The sequence below is a fragment of the Ictalurus punctatus genome, chromosome 24, assembly GCF_001660625.3.
Source record: "Ictalurus punctatus breed USDA103 chromosome 24, Coco_2.0, whole genome shotgun sequence".
Classification (NCBI taxonomy): Eukaryota; Metazoa; Chordata; class Actinopteri; order Siluriformes; family Ictaluridae; genus Ictalurus; species Ictalurus punctatus.
Window position 1 is genome coordinate 13,487,138 of NC_030439.2, and position 18,684 is coordinate 13,505,821.

An 18,684-nucleotide genomic window follows, 5' to 3' on the forward strand; every position below is an offset into this window, starting at 1 on the left:
CATAATTCCCTCAAAATAGTAAAATGTGTCTACTAATGTGTGTCCGCTAAAAAAAAAAAGGATATATTTTATTACTTCACAAACCAAATGAACAGCATTCAGAGCACTAAAGTTCATCTCGGCTGGACAGTATGTATCCTAATGATTACCTGTCTTAACATGCTTTCCCTTGACCTAACCTTTAAATAAATGTGTGATTTCACTTAACCGAAACTCTGCACCTCACCACCATTCCCCTCCATCTGTCTTAAGCCAATGCATCTACTTGCGGGAGTCGGATTCGTTGACCCAAACATCCATTTCAAGCTGAGCCCTCTGTCGTGACGAGTCACATTTGCATGTAATCCATCTTCGGTCCAACTCTGAGTCAGCCAAGCGCCACATGGTCTCTAGTTCTTCTCAGCTCAATTCATACCGTTGCATGCACTCTGCAGAAAATCAAGGACTCTTAACGCAGGAATTAAAGGAGAGTAATAGGAACTGAGAATAGGGGAAATGATATGTGTCAACTGTTAAATTGGAAATGGCCTTGATTATGATCAGTCTTCACCACTTTATAAGACAGAATAATAATGGCTCATTAAATACAGAACAAACTACATTTACAATGCTAATCATAGATCCCTAATCTTCATCTTCCTTTGTAAAATAGTTCAGGTTTTACCCAGGCAGTTTACCGAGCCCCAAAAGATACCATTTAACCTTGGTAAATATCACTTGATCACACAGAATGTTACATTTTATTTGTCCAATTTTTTGTTTGGGGCAGGTAGTAGAACCTAGAACAAGGCCACTATTTCATTTAACACTTTAATACATTTTGTTCTGTCTGGCTTATGCAAAAATAGTTTAGATGAGTTTGGCCTTCATGCTGCTGATGTCTTTCTAAACACAGAATAAAATTAGACCAATTTCTTTGGAAGTATGTAATACGTAATATATATTTTAATTAATATTTTAATTAATCTTCACTGCTATCAATTTGTACCTAAATTCAGTCAAACTCATATGTTTTATAGCTATTAAACAGGGTGTCTCATACAGTGCTGTGAAAAAGTATTTGATTTCTTCTGTTTTTGTGTTTATCTCATACTAAATTGTTTCAAAAATGAAAACAAATCTAAGATAAGCCAAAGGCAACCTGAGTAAACACAAAACATGCTTTTAAATGATTGTGTTTATTGAAGCAAAAAAGTTATTCAATGACAACTGGGCCTGTGTGAAAATGTATTTGCCCCCGTAGTTACTAATTTCCCAAATCTATGAAACTGCATTCATAATGGGGTTCAGCTGGACTAGACACAACCAGACCTGATTACTGCAAACCCTATTCAATCAAATCAACACTTAAATAGAACGTTTTCCACAGCATGATGTTGGTTAAAAGGTCGTACCCAGTAACACTCTATGCTAAAATGAAAAGAAATTCCAGTAATGATGAGGAAGAAGGTGATTGAAATGCATCAGTCTGGGAAGGGTTACAAAGCTATTTCAAAGGCTCTTGGACTCCAAAGAACCACAGTGAGAACTATTATCTCTGGAAAAACTGGAAAAACTCGACTCAGTAGTGAAACTTCTCAGAAGCGGCTGACCTTCCAAATTTCCTCCAGGAGCAACGACTCATCCAGCAAGTCACAAAAGAGCCAAGGACAACATCAAAGGATGTACAAGCCTCTCTTGCATCAATAAAGGTCAATGTTCATGACTCCACTATCAGAAAGACACTGGGCAAAAATGGCATCTATGGAAGAGTGGCAAGGTGAAAAAACTGCTAACCCAGAAGAACACGGTGTGAAGATGCTTTGCTGTTTCAGGGACTGGGAAACTATAATAATTGAGGGAAACATGAATTCTGCTCTCTACCAGAAAATCCTAAGGGAGAATGTCTGGCCTTCAGTCTGTAAATTGAAATTCAAGCGTAACTGGATTATGCAGCAAGACAATGATCCAAAGCATAGGAGTACGTCCTAGTCCTAGAAGTAAGTGAAAGACTGATCTCTAGTTATCGGAAGCATTTGGTTGCAGATACTGCTGCTAAAGGTGCCACAACCTGATTTAAATTTAAGGAGACAATTAGGTTTTCACATTGATAATAGGCGATGGATAACCTTTTTTTTGCTTCAATAAAATAAATAAAAACTGTATTGTGTGTTTAATTAGGTTTCCTTTGTTTTATGTTGTATTTTGTTTCAAGATCTAAAACTATTTAGTATGAGATATACACAAAAACAGAAGAAACAGGATGGGGGTAAATACTTTTTCACAACACTGTAAGATCCAGCATCATAGGATAAAAAAATTACAAAACAAAAGCTTCCTTGTGCTTTATCTGAGACATGTGAAGGCAGCCAAGCACATCTTTCCGAACTGCTGGTCGTGTTGTGTCACAGGGCAGCATAACACACTCAGAGGAAAGTGCTATCTGCTCTCTCCCACATACATGAGCTCACAGATGTACATGACTAGCTAGTGTCACTGTGATTGACAGGAGAGGTAGTAATACCATCTCTCCCAACCAGAGAGCACAGCCAACTTGATGCCCAAGTGGCTCTCATGACTCCCAGCCACGGCTGGCTGTGACATTGTTGAGATTCGAACTTAAACTTAGAGAAGTTACTGAAAACACTGGCAAACAGATCCAAAATGTGAAGCAAAAAAACATAAGCAGAGACAGGCAAGTAGTCAGACAATCAGCAAACAACACTATGCAAATCCCAAAGTCCAAAAACCAGAGAGTAAGGCAATATTAAAAACCAGAATATCTAGACATGTAGTACAAGGCTTGGTAAATTCAGGTATGCACACAATGAGTGTTACTTCACAAATGGGTAAGAGGCCAAAGTCTGTTTATAAAGGATGTGATTGGGAACATGTGTGTATGATTAGAACTCTGGTGAATGTGAACATGCCATGTTTGTAGGCCGCAGTGTGGTCTGGGACGTGGGGATTCTGGAGGATTCCAGTGCTGGCATGACAATTTACTAAACGCAAATTTTTAGAAATTTAAAATTTGGTATATTTCTACTTTATCTTGAGTAAGTCATTGGAAGATGTACTTCAATTATATTACCAGAGTAAAGATGAATAATTGCACTTTTACTTGCAGTAAAGCAGTTTAATACTTTTAATAACTTTTTAACACTCTTTTAAATTACACGTGCAAGGTTTACATAAAAAAGTAAAGGTGGCCCAAATCAAATATCTAAATGTGCTTATTTGCCTCTTAGAGCAGTTATAGCCATCTCAAGAGCAATATTTCCTCTTTTGTATATTGGGAAAAGCTTCCTCCTGACAATGTATCTTTACAAATTTTGAAGAACTAAGATCACTAAGCACTGTTCCTTCTTGATTCTGAAGATGCGATTTCCAGCCATGCTGCTTTCTCTGCACTTAAACCTCATCTTCTTCACGGTTTTTAATATAAAATGCCCCCATGTCTTAGAGGACTTGGGTCACACACTTTTTTCCGCTGTCACTTGACAATTACGCCTCTGTCTGATGGTGACTGAGGTCATGTTGGGAATAAAAGGTAAGGTTGATATAAACAGTAAATGGAAGAAATTCACTTTCATTGACTCTGGGTATTCTGCTAAATCTTGCAGAACTGTATTACGTGCATTTGATGTCATTTGCCATAAACTGGGAAATGGCTTATACTTCTGGTTAGTAAAAAAAAAACACTAGTATTCCATTTCAGACAATACTACCCTTCTAAATGTCATACACTAGACAGTACAGTGTAAGTGTATAGTACGTCATTTGGTACAGAACTTTGGTCTGTATTCTCCAATGGTTGTTTCCAGAACAGAAGTAACGCAATGAGTAAATGTACCCCTGCCATGCATAGACTAACTAATCGATAATTACATTCCTTTACAACGATTTTTATAATCGATTATTATCGATTTTATCGATTCATTGTTGTAGCTCTAATTTATTTATTTTTTGTTTGTTTACTTTTAAATACAGATGTATGTGGCACTGTTTCTTCAATCCCATTGTTTTTGCTTGGCTCCGTCCACATACTGAGACAGTACCTAGTGCACGGCTGTTGAAACAGTATGTACTAATCAGTATGTGTGTGTAGTATGAATACAATCCCAGACATACTACATCCACCATGTTGGAACTGTCATTTGACCTTCGATGTCATCATAAACACAAAAATCTTAAAGGGACCACCAAATTAAAGCAACCACACTAACGGTAAATTCATTGCCGTTAGCTTTGCTGGTTAAGGCATGATGGAGATCACAAAAAAGGCTTCAAATGCTATGACAACTATTTTCTTATTTAAGTTAAACTTAAAAAGTTAACAATTTCTTTGAGTATTGTTAAACCAATCCTGTTTAACCAAGGTTTAATACTTAAAAAGAGCCAAACGTTTCTGCTATTTTATTTTTCTGAGCTCATCCGCAACAGTCCCATTGCATTATGGGATTTTTGACTCCTTCGGTTGCATACTGCAAAATCTCACAAGAAGCAGTACACCATCCGGGTATTTCTCACCTAACAAGAGCATACTAGTCCTCTTTTGACCTACAGTGTAGTAGGGTAGTAAAATTCATGTTAAAGAATGTGATCTTTCTTTGTCCCACAAGCTTCATATCTGACCACTCACCAGCATGAAAGTAAAAAGATTATGCAACTTATTTGTTGCCTCTTCAGGGATGCCTGTAACTATTTCTGGCAAGCTTATCTGTCATATTGTGTATCTGTATTTCTATATGTTTAGAACACATCAGTTTGTACTGATAATGTATTCATAAATTGATTCATACATCCTTAAAATCCAAACCCACAGCTAGAGGCAGAAGAAGGTGGAAGAAGGAAAAGGGAGGATAAATTCCACATCACTTGCAATTTTTAATATGAGAACTGAGTGTCAGATAAGAATGAGAAGAGTAAAAGGAATTACAGTAGGTCTAACCTTAACGTGTGCTCACTGATTTGTCCTTCAGGATAGTGAAAAAATATATCCTGTATTTCCTATATACTTTATCTCTAAAATGGCGTATAATATAGGGGAGCAAGTAATGTCAAGTGCACTAGTGAACCTCTTCAATGGTGGTCTCTTTGTCCTACTCAGTGGGCACCCCATTCACGTGTGATGTTGGCTGACCTATATGTCCTCTGTCCTATTCAGCAGCAGCATGGTGTCCAGATTAATCTGCTCAGCTCCAGCTAAATGGCCTCCAAACCTTCAAGACACTCTTTGTAGGGCAGCTTTCTGTGAATGCATTTTTCTAATGGTTGATTTAAATGGAGCTCTTAGGAAAAATTTGGAGATTTATCCTGTTTCATAAAGGTGCAAAAACTACATTTGATATTCAAGAGATATTATATATTTCAACAGTCAACACTAAGAAATATCAGAATGGAAGGTTTATAGCAGGAAGGCTTTTTTAGAGCCTCAGTTTTGAGTCATACATGCTTTTAGAAAGTAATTTGGAAAATAAACAGTTTATTGACTCCACAGGCTTCAGAAATACAATGCATTAACATTTGTCAGCACTCAGCTACAAAATATATTTAACTTTTAAAAGAACAAAGTTTTTGGGTTCAAGAGGGTTTTTTTTTTGTAACTTTTGAGTCAAGCTGATTAAACATGTTTCTCATAAAACAACACTAGCGCACAAACATACTGCAATGTCTAGAACACTTTCTACAAAGGCCATATTGGTAATGAACTATCAACACATTCATAACATGTTATAATGCATTTAAAAGCATACTACACATTGTTATAACTACCTATGAAAATGCACTATACTATATGGCAACCTTAATTATGCACAATGAATTCTTAATGTATAGCATTAAAAGTAATATTTGTAACATACCAAGTTACAAAAACAAAACAAACTCAACTCCACTTCGTATTGTGCAGTGTATATGTTTCATTATAATTATAATTATAATAGCTGGTGTGTGCTGGGCGTTATGGCGCATTATGGCTGCCGTCACATCATCCAGGTGGATGCTACACACTAGTGGTGGTTGCGGAGATCCCTCCCTACACCATACTATGTAAAGTGCTTTGAGTATCTAGAAAGGCGCTATGTAAACGTATGCACATTGAACCTCATTGGGGTCCCCCCAATAATACCAGTGACAATATTGGGGGGGGGACCCCAATTTTTGTTTGTTTGTTTGTTTAAAATATTTCTCACCTTACATGCAGCTCAAAAATATAATTTATAAGGTATTATTATTAGGATGTAATATTATGTCTGTCAATACTCTGCTCTAATATGTTAAAAAGGGAGGGCTGTTGCCAAAAGAGATTAAATTTAAAACTGCAAGGTTGCTCTTTCTGCTGCCATGTAGCTTATAGAGAAATGCAGCTGAAACACACCATTAGTAGTATTTACTGTAATTAGTAGTACCTCCAAATTGATACTATTGCTTATCTAGCAAGTCACTATTCATTTTTAATTTGAAGGTGTTGATATCTTTTGTATTTCTACAGTACTGATACTGGAGTTTCTTTCTTTCTTTTTTTTAAGACATCATTTGAAACTAAACTTGAAGTTGTGATTTTTTTTTTTAAAGCTAGCTTGTAGTACGTTAATACATATGTCAACAAAATAACTAGAAGGAAAGAAAATATATACTCATACTCATTTAATAGCAAGAGCTGCAGCTATTTGCGTGTTGACTGGAGTAAATAACAATTGAGTATGAAGAGCAGGAATATTTGTCTGTGGAAAATAAAAGAATTTCTGTAAAAAACCTCTTTTCATATGAGACCAGACAGAAATCCAACTAAAGCCCAATAATAAATTTTATGTGGAACTCCTGTGGTAGTCCTTGGAGGCAAATGCTAAAGCAATAAATGAGATCTCAGATAGAGGCATCTGAAAAGGTAAAATAGTGATGGGTTTGTGTTTGATTAATGGAACAAACTTTACAATGATAAATCAAACATGGGGTAAACAATACCAAAATAACTCTCTGGAAGCAGACAAGGGAAAAGCTCACCCTGCAGACTCACAGGGGAAATGGTCCTGCAAATATAACAGTGATTAATACATATTGAATTGTGTTGATCTTTTTTCTCTTCTATAGTGTGGTTTAATTTTCTAGCATGCATGACAGGTTTCTCAGGCAGAAAAAAGATGAGAAAGAAGTTTGTGAGGTTTATATTCACCTAAAATAATGCAATGCACATTTACTACACAATTTAATCATGAAGCAGTCTAAATGTTGTTTGTGACTTTCTTTTTTAATGTCACAAAGAAAATAGCTGCATGAGGCATGAGGATATTTGTTATGAAAACGGCCAGACAGAGCTGTCACACTTGTGCGGCACAGCCAAGAGGACGTTTTTGACTGTCACCATCTAGGCGGAAAAAAAGAAAGTGCTGGCGGGGCTCCCGTGGAACAGAACAGTGTTCGGCTGCCTCTCATGCATCAGCTCACTTGCACCGCATTTAATGCTTGGCTGGAGCTGTTCACTCCATCTCAGCCTCTCAGCTGGCCCATTCCACTCTTTCAACCCCTTACACACAATGAGTCTAATCACGCTATCGCTGCATGTGTGGAAGGCTTCTGAGTAAATTTTGCTGTATTGATCTTAAAAGTTAAAGCATGTCCCCGAATAAAATAGCAACAATAGCAGTGTATTCCACCTTACTTTTTAAATGAGTGAGAGGCTGCACTTTTTTAAGATCTCAGGTACTATTTTGAGATGCCTAATATGTCATTTATTTAAGACATGGTGGTTTGACAGGGCAATTTAATCTATCCCGAAGTATAACTGTACAACATCCCAAAGTGTTTAATTCCTCTTATACAACAGCAATTTGACAACAAAATATTTTCTTAATTAACTGAAGAGGGACACAGCATAGTTTTTATTTGTTTAATGTTGTTGAACGTCCGAGAATTCCTGTTGTCACTTACTTCAGAGCAGCTAGAAACAGTAGTTTCCTTACCAGTCTCTTTTTTTTTCTCTTGAAGTTAATAAGACAATAAAAGGCAGCTTGTCATGTTGCAGAGAAACCACAAATCCTTCCATTCTGAAGACCATCCCATGTCGGAAAACAAAGTTACAGCATTAGCCCTGTTACAAAGAATTGATAATGGAGACTCCTTCCGAACAATGCTACTCTAGTCACTAATTAAACCATACAACATATCAATAACTACACATGGTTTAATATCCATTTATGTGGCGCATCCACCATACATGCCATACAGGTAAATTGTTGTTCATTGTTTTCACATGAACAGACTGTTAGATTTATTTGTAGAAACACATTCAGAAAGGATGTGTTAATATCCTTCACCTTTTTTGTGTAATCACTATTTAAACACATGTTGTGTTAAATTATCCAATAATTGTGTTAAAAAAGAACAAAATTTCACAGAGTGACCAACACAACATGTGTTCAATTATTGTCCAATCACGTATGCCGACGTCATCATCCAAATCTTAACTCATCTCAAAGTAAATGTTCGTTGCTTTGAGCTTTTGATAGTGACAGCGGAGTCAGAGTCCTGAGGTGAAGAAACCAAATGAACACATGTAAGTTAGCGTTCATCACTATTTAGCGTTAACGCTGCTGAAAATGCCTGGCCAACTTTGTGATATTTAGGCAGGGAGCTCTCGAAAACATATTCATTGGAAAACAGTAACTCAGCAAGTGATAATTAACTTTACCTACGCGACAGCTTCAAAAGTGAATATCATGTACTGCTTCCTCAGTGTTGGCGTTACACTACTAGTGTCATTTGTTTATGTTGGCTCTGAAATATGGACTGAGGTTAAAACACTTGCTCAGGACAGGCTGATCTTGGTTTATGATCATTTCTGTCCCACTGCACATTTACATTATCCCAATGCAGATATGAATGACACTGTATAAATGCAAATTGTGTGAAAATCAGTTCACCTTAAATCAAGTTACATATAATGCTATCAATTTGATCTCTCACAATAGACTAGCACTATAGTGTTTAGAGTGGATCTATTTCTTTAAGTGGAATCACTCCCCTAAGCATTGATTTCTGATTGGTAATTAGCCATGCGCATTGATAGGTTTCTCTCTCTTGCTCTGGTTAATACATGAGTTAACTTTACCTCAGAATGTCTACTTTATTTTTCTCAAGTTATAGTCTAATACAAAGACACAACAAGCACTGACTTACAATAATGCTACTTAGCAGGGGTGTTGATGTATGACAATAGTTTGCTAGCTAGCAACAGAGCTAGAGTACTAGCTGTTTACATAACTGCGTTATAAGCAGACATAGATACGGTTAGCTTAGCAAATCAATCTAGCTAAGTCAACAAGGCCAACAGTATTTATTTTTTAACTTTATAAAACTGTGTGTTATCTCTAACAGCTGTCATCTTAGGACACTAGTCTAAACAAAACCTCAAACTATTCTCTTGTTGCTAAAACAATAGCCTATATGACTCTAAATGTTGTTATCTGCTGTGAAAACCATCCAGCTAAAAATAACTGAAAGTCAGGATATCTTTAACAGACCTAGTCCATCAGTATGTGAAAGACATAAATGTGTATAAAGTACATTTAAAGGTATTTAGGTAAGGAAAGGGCTCCCTAAATACTATCACATATTCAATTCCATTTCTGTAATGTAAAAAAGTGATGCACTATGAGTCAGTATCACAAAAACGATTCCAGCATCTTGTTGCGATATCTTTTAACCCCAATGTTAAGGATGAACTATCTTATTATGTTCATGTGCCTTCACTTTGCAGGGAATTAATCTCTACAATAACAGATATCATTGCTGATCTGTATATCAGCCTATTTGTGAAGGTAATGACATAATCAGGAAATCACAAATGAACAGTGATTCTAGAAACAAACTGAACAGTTTTGTTTATTACAAAACTCACTGAGCAAAACAAAAACAAGCAGGAAAAGAACATCCAAGGTGGTTTTCTGCTCAACGTTGTGAACAAGCAATGTCTCATGGATCCAGTTTCAATGCTCTAGAAACGAGAGTCCAGCTGCACTGGCACAAGAGAGAGTCACGCAACACTGTAAGGGCTCACATAAACCAAACAGCCCTCCTCATTAATTACACTAATAAAAGAATACATTTTTGCTCTTGTCTGTGTGCTCATTCACAGCGTCCACACACACTGTTCATTTCTGCAATTCTGAACCACTTTCATGCTTAGTCTCACTTGAAAGCAGCCATGACCAAAACAGGCAAACAGCTTCCTTCTTCTCCTCCATAAGAAACATTAATCAAACACGCAGCCCAATGTTAGTCTTCAAGACAACATTACTGACCCATGATCACTTTGCTGAGGAGGAAAACATGCTAACTGCTCCAGAGGAGCTGCAGAACGGCTAAAGAATGTGTCAATAAAGGTAAATATAGTGGGTTTAAGCTTAGGCCAAGGAGAAGTTTCCAGTTCACTATTCACAGCTTCTCTCTGGAGAGCAGCCAGAGTCCTGACATATATGAAAAGTGAAGTATTGCTTATACAGACATGTAATTGGAGTATTCCCTTCATTACAGCTTGGATAACACTCACAACCTAATAAGCCAAACTAGTCACATGACCTTCATTGCATAATTTATGTTTATCTCTATATTTTACTCACTGTGGGCCAAAAGGTCAGAAGAAGGTTTTACAGAGAGCTTACATATGGGATTGATCGGTTTATCACGTTCTAAACCAGTCAGACTTGAGAATTTATAGAGTTTATTAAAATGTATTATTATAAGTTATTGCAGTATATAGCCGAATGAAAAAAAGCAAAGAATGTGTTCAGTTTGATGTCAGTATCTGACAATCAGAATTTACTGCTCACAGATATGTGCACTTGCTCAGCAGGAGAATTACTATCTATATTAATATCAGAGACGCACAAGAGCCATTAGAGTGTTGGATTGGCCTGGACATGGACTACTATTAACTAATCAGTGAGCAAACTAAGTGAATACATTTTAATAGGAACATGCTGAGCTCACATTATAACATAGACAAATCCACATTATTATTATTATTATTATTATTATTATTATTATTATTATTATTATTACACTGTTCTTTTGTCCTGAATGTTCCAAAGTTCAATACGCTGAAATATCAACCACTAAATATGACACTGTTTGTGACTACATTGTGCTGTCCCATAGTTATTCAATCAGCTAATCATGTGGCAGCAGCACAATGCATAAAATCATGCAGATACACATCAAGACCATCAGGGGTAATGTTGACATCATACATCAGAATGGGGGAAAATATAAACTCAGTGACTTTGACGGTAGTATGGTTATTAGTGCCAGGTGGTCTGGTTTGTGCATTTCAGAACACGCTAATCTCCTGGGATTTTCACACATGACATTCTCTAAAATTTACACTGAATGGTCCTGAATCATCCATGAGTGGCAGTTCTGTGGTTGGAAATACCTTGTTTGTAGAATGGTGAAGAACATTGTTGAAGAATAGACTGGTTCAAGCTGACAGGAAGGCTACAGTAACTCAAATAATTACTCTTTACAACCATGGTGAGCAAAAAAGCATCTCAGAATGCACAATCACCTTGAGGTAAAGGGTAATGGTAAATGGTCTGCACTTATATAGTGCTTTTTTAACCTTAGCGGTTCCAAAGCACTTTACACTGGTCCATTCACCCATTCACACACACACACACACACACACACACACACACACACACACACACACACACACACACACACATACACACACCAATGGTAGCAAAGCTGCCATGCAAGGCACTAGCTTGCCTTCGGGAGCAACTTGGGTTTAGTGTCTTGCCCAAGGACACTTCGGCATGTGGAGTCACGTGGGCCAGGAATTGAACCGCCAGCCCTACGATTAGTGGACACCCCGCTCGACCACCTGAACCACAGCTGCCCCAAGAGGGGCCACAACAACAGAAGACCACACTGAGTTCAACTCCTGTCAGCCAAGAACAGGAATCTGATTCTACAGTGGGCAAAGGGTCACCAAAACAGGCAGCTGAAGATTTGGAAAAGACTGGGTGATATTTTTCCAATCTCCAACTGTCTTGTTTCATGGTACAGATAATTATTGTTATTATTATTGTTATTATTATTATTAGTAGTAGTAGTAGTAGTAATAGTAGTAGTAGTAGTAATAGTAGTAGTGGGTTTAATTGAGGTTTTTCTAAATTTCAGTTTCAGTTCTGTGGTCAAGTATTTTATTTTAGTACATCACTACTGTAAGAGTAAGTATAATAAATGCATTAAACTCCAGGCCAATAATCAGTGACAGGTTTGACTTATTCGGTACTACTAAAGGAAAACTTATCTAGTTACAAGAATGAGGAATGTTACAAGAGTAAGGAAGTATGGACAGCATCTGGAAGTTGAAGGAGTGAAAGGGGCTGAAGACATTTTTGTTAATAGAATTTTTATTCTCATACAACTCACTGAATATGGATATTTTTTCTTTAGATTGCATATTTAATTTTATATATGGTAATTAGTTATTTTTTAACCTATGGACAGTAGCATTATTATTCAGGTGTTAAAAAAACAACTCTTTTCCACACTTTTCCAAGGATACATCAGAAGCCAGGAAAAGTGTGCTGGCCACAAAAAAGACGGCAACTTCACCAAAGATGTGTCAGTGCTTTGGCACGTGAAAGTTACACTTGGCACAAAACGAAAATGGTAGTGTCATATTTTCACCCTGAGAACATGTGTGAATAAGTTAAACATTTGAACATGTTGTCCAAGCTTAATTTTCCTTGGGTTAGATACTTTACATACTATTTGAATACAGAAATACTTTTGTAGCTCAAATTCATGTATGCGTGATGTTTCTGAGGAAAACAGGTCACCTTGAATGTATAGTGTTCCTAGAGAAAGCTGACAAAAAAGGCAACAGGTAAAAGGGCAGATCTGAAGTTGACATATATATAACGCAGTGAAAGCATCTCCATACTATGTTAATCCTACAGTGGCATATAATTCAACCTTCTGAAAAGCTGCTTACAAAGTCAAAGAAAAAACATGCACACATTCTTTTTGGGGTGTGCTTCCAATTACAGCAGGCACTGCGCGGCAGCATCTATCTGTCTCTGTCTAACTCTTGCTAGCTCTCTCTCTCTCTTTTCAACATTGCAATGTTCTAAAGTGATCATTTCCCTCGGTGTGAACTTTATATTAAGAACACCGTGAAGTTGGTTTTCCCCTTTTTAACTTTGAAATAATATTCTAAATAACTGAAGTGAAAACAATGCAACACAATACTGAACACAACTGAAAACATCTCTGAATTCAAATCGCACACCTTTTTCCAATGATAATCACTTCAGTTCTTGGCTGGAATGCAGACACAGATGGTAATAAATCTTACACATAATGTGCATCTTTATCCACTGAGACCCAAAAAACTAAACACAAAGCAATGCTCAAATTCCACAGATGCTCAATACACAGCATATCAAGATGATGGTACGCTTCATAACACAAACACAGAAAATAATCACAATATTCTTAGTGAAATAATGAATCCATAAAACTTTACCATTGTGCACAGCTGTCCATAATGATGACTTCACCACTTTAAATTCATTTCTGATTACAGGTCCATGTGTGCATTTTGAATTTTATTACACAGGGGAGAGAGAGAGAGAGAGAGAGAGAGAGAGAGAGAGAGAGAGAGAGAGAGAGAGAGAGAGAGAGAGGCTAATAATGGCCACATTATAATTACCTTGTGAACCTCTGGACATTTGTTATTTAAAAAAAAAGACATTGTGATTTTTAGTGGCTCTGCACACAAATTTAAAGGCCTTCCATTTAAAAACAAGGAATGTACAGCACAGAAAAGAAGAATTTTGAGAAAACAAAGGAAGGGGATTGGCTAACATGAAAGTTTATATCTGAAGTAAAAAAAAAATATTAACTCAGAAAAATGGCTGAAGGCAGTTTCACATGTACAGAAGTATTACATGAAAACAATTTTGTCATATTGTTTGGCTTTTTAGTGACATATTTCTGTCTGTCATTTTAATTCAACTCTTCAATGATTGCAAATTGATGAGATAAATGAGGTGCATTAGAGGAGGAAACACATGGAACTAATCTGGGGCAACGGGATGCCAGGACTGGAAACGGAAATCAATGATCAGATTTAGATTTAGGCAAAAATATTTAATGCAATACTGTTTACTGTATTGTAACATAGCAAATGTTTTAAAAAAGCATTTAAAGGGGAGATGTTGTGAAGCATGACTCTTATCAAAAGGAAACACACATCAACATGTTACTGATTTCCTCCTTGGAATGAAGACATTTGGATGAGACATTTGAACTCGTATTGACTTAGCCTGCACAAACTCAGCATTAGTGAGATGGCTTGTACATGCTGTCATGTGACCTTTCAGGGAAAATGCAGATCGATATTCAGAAATAAGATGACCATGTGCATATTACAGATGAATGTTATTGATGTGACATCACAGGAACAGATTTGCAGACATTTAAAGACTCGTTCAGAAAAATGATTATTTGTCTAGAGTCCAGATCACAGCGTTAGTCAGTGTTTTATGAAACAATGTTCTATTGCGAATAAACTAAGAAGGAACTAAGTTAAATATAGGTTAAAATATGAACTTAAATGACAATTTAAAGATAAATAATTTTCTTGTGCTTATACAATTTTCTTTGGTGTTGTTTTACATTTACAAGGAATTGTTTTAAAATATAACTCATTGAATCTTTTTTCATCTTCTATTATATACAGCGCATACACTTGTGATATTTAATTATCTCTCTCCAAAAAAAAAAAAAACCCATTCATGATGCTTATTCATGATGTTTCATTCCTTACGTGACGTGAAGTCCTCAGTCAAAATGTAACTGTTTGACATCCATATTTCAAATATTAACATACTTAAAGGAGATTCTACAGTAAATCGTTATTTAAAAGTTTAAAAGTTTAAAAATGTACAAGTGTCAAATACTATTCAATCTGTCATATACCATGGACACTTATTATCTAAAAGATTGTATCATCTAAACTCCTCTGCCAGTCAAAGGTTTATAATAACCATCAAACAATGCGAATCAATTCAGTCTATCATGGACACGTAATAGAGACTATTACACAATGCCAAGAAAGCTGACAGTGAAGTACAAAGGCAGCTGTTATTTTGAAAGTCAATACACACAAACGTTTGGTATCATGAATAAATGTGCCCAGAAAAGAACACATAAAGACAAAACACTATAAATGGAGAATGTCACCAAGTGTCTGTCATATATATTATATCAAATTGCATCCCATTTCTTCTCCCCCTTTTTTTCATCAGATTGACTTCAGAGTTAAATATACCTCACAGTGCTGAGCATAATAAAGCAACAGCAATCACTGCGTCCTCATTACAAGAGGAAAAGCAATCTTGTAGTGACAATGACGCATACAGTGCTAACTTGAATACACAAGCCCATGTCATACCAAACTACATACAGTTTATTACGCTGAGAGAAAGAATTAAGCAACAATATCACACCTGACTGTGTGCAAGCACATGAAGCCTGTGTATTAGTAGTCCATAAAGAGTGAAAATGGAACATCAGTTTTATAAAGCGTGTTAAATTAAACAACTGACATCGCACTATGGGAAATAAGTGGACAACATAGACTACTATGAGAAAGCCACGAGCCCATTAAATTCAAGTTTTCGAGGTGATCCAACTTTGTACCGAATGTTACGAAATTTAATTGATGACTGTAGAACCCACATGATAATTTCTCTCGATCTCTATGTCTCTTCATCATGAGAGCTTCATCAATAATCATTACTAAAGTAAAAAGGTAAGTAACAAAAAGAAAGTACAAAAACAAATCATTCAAGAATATAATTGTCCGCACACACACACACACACACACACACACACACACACACACACACACACACACACACACAGAAACTCATATTAAAACACCCTATTCATATTACAGTACTCTCATAGATAAGGCATCTCAGTCAGACAACCATTCCTAGCAACAAATTAACTCCTAATTAAAAAATAAAAACAAACAAAGAAAAAAACCCCAGAAAAATCATGCATTCGGATCTAAGTGCTAATGGAGATGAGTGCTTTTATCAGAATAGTGCAAGTGCATCATTGGGAAAACTAAATGAGGTTACATAAATGAGGAGAACAATGAAAAATCACAGACTCTCACATGGACTTTCAAATCAGATTATCTAGGACGATAACCTACATGTATATAAATATAAATATATAAGCAGTGTGTACAAAAGGAAGGATGAGAGCAGTGAAGTTGTAAGAAATGCTAAACTGACTTTCCAACTAACCTGAAATGTCTGTCACACTTCACAGGAGGCTATTCAAAGCATGAATAACTACCAACTGCACAGTGCATCTCACAGCATATGACTGTACCGTAGCTCCACCTATTGATACCTCATGTTTGGTATAGATGACATAAACAGCCAGCTCATTTAAAATTTTATATAAAAGTTCATTACATTACATATAATAGTCATCATGACATTTACATTCTGACCTCCAATATACATAGATTCAATATTTAGTGTATCAACTATGCATATAAAACCACTTTAGGGCAATCCTGAGTACAATTCTTTGGATTCAATTAGCATATTGTTAGCTGTACATCAAATATAAGCACGCATAATATTTTCTAACCATTTAAAGATAATTCTATTGCATTTGTGGTCAATAAAGCTCATAATGTAAACTCCGACTACTCCAAGTCCCAGCATTTTATTATTCAGTAATTTATTTTAAAGCAGATTACTGAGTAACTGTATGAATTATTCAGTAACTACAGTGAAAATAATATGAACGATATGTAGTTAAGAGAATGAGGAATGTGATTCTACAGCAATCTGGCTGATCATTTACAAAAAGCTTTACAGGTTTTGGGCAAGTGTCTTTCCTGGTAAATCACCTTGACAGTAAGAATTAAGTTCTGCGGGCATGCTGAAATTGGCTAAGACACGGGGGCACACTGTACACACACCAATGAATAAAACATGGGTCATTATCACGATTAGGATTGAATCACAGCAAGTGAATGACTATTACCCAAGCAGACTGAGGAATATCACTGAGCAATATTCTTGCGATGTTTTTTTCTTCTTTTTCTACTCTGTGCCCTGGATCTTTTTAAGTCTTGTGACACAGAGCTGGAGGGGTACTTGCGTTTGGTATGCTCTCTATCTTATCTGTATAATGGTGTGGCAGCATGCAATGGACACAGGCAAACCAGTGATTAATGTGCCTATATCGCATTGTAAAAATGTTTTAAGAGCATGACAAGCATCTGCCCTACGGGGGCAAGACTCCTCATCTTACTTTCTTTTACTTTATCTCTCTCTCTCTCTCTCAGACCAAGCTTAAATGCATTTCCATGTAGTTTATTCAGAGAAGACCCAGATTTAGCTCCTTAAATAGAGAACAATATTGCATCACACTGTACCATTAATCCTACTGGGTGTTTAATGCTTTTGGAGGGGGGAAAAAAAGACATTTAAACACAATTTGTCTATTTTGTTTTGGTCAGGCATGAAGGCATGGTCCATAATATTTCATTTTGTAATGGTTCCTTTTTTCCGTCGTGCCTATACAATTTCCAACTGTAGCCTATTTCTAGGTTATGCGTGAACCTAGAGTACGTCCAATTGAATCTTCCAGCATTAAAGTAGAGATGGCAGAGTGCTGCTCTGTAAAGAATGTAAAAGTGTCTGCATCTCCTGATTAAAGAGGAAATATGTCTTTACACTGCATTGCAATGAAGGATGTCAAATAGCTTACTGAAGTGCTGTTATGCATGGGATATAATTTTAATTCAAACATACTGTAGCCTGGAGGAAATTTGCTTTCTTTGAAAGAGTAGGGTGGTTCCTTCATACAGCCTACTGAATGGGCACAGACAACAAATAAGATATTTAATAATGATCAAACATTCAGGGCTAATTCAAGTGTTTGCTAGTAGACAGTGAATAGTGTTTGTTGACTGCTTTCTGTTTTGAGAAATTAGACAGAAACCAGCTATATTTATGTCAAGTAGTGTAATATTTGGATATGCTACTTTGTGCATGGGTTTGGACGTTATCAGTTGCTGATTTCTGTAACCTGACCTCAACAACTAACTCAAAGCAAAGATCAACTGGAGAAAGATCCATCAAGTCCACTGGAATGAAAATGCAACATGATATTCTAACATAATTGAACATCCAGATATCATGGGAAAACCATTAGGCTCATGTGACAAGGTAATATGAAGTCTTACCGTTGCAGGGGTAAACGTGAAGTCCTCGTTGTGTTCAGTGCTGATGCCCTGACTGTAAACCACTGAATTCCATCCTGAAGCGCACTGAGAAGTTGCCGAGGACGCACGGTGATGCTTCACTCTCTTACCTTATTTACCTCTTGTTTATTTCTCTTAAAAACCATATCCACTTAATATGAAAATAATTAAAGCTCTGGTGTAAATGATGGATGAGTACTTTTTGATGAGCGCTGTGACGAGGACGCAAAGGTGGTTACTGTCGTTTCAGCTGAGCTGTCGGTAGTCTAAGCGCTTCTAACTGCCAGCCGTTTCCACGAGCTCTCCGGGCTTCTCCCGGACTCACAGCTGATCGACCCTGGTTGCCAGAATAACTTGATTTTCCCCCCACCAATCACGTA

At 36.6% G+C, this 18,684-nt stretch overlaps 1 protein-coding gene across 1 annotated transcript in view; it reads right to left on the reverse strand.

Annotated features, from left to right (window-relative positions):
- calcr (calcitonin receptor) overlaps positions 1-18,684 on the reverse strand; it is a 56,644-nt gene extending 37,960 nt beyond the window's left edge. Inside the window, exon 1 of the mRNA XM_017455177.3 lies at positions 18,287-18,684. The gene's annotated coding sequence lies outside the window, so the exon portion shown is untranslated. The remainder of the gene's footprint in view (positions 1-18,286) is intronic.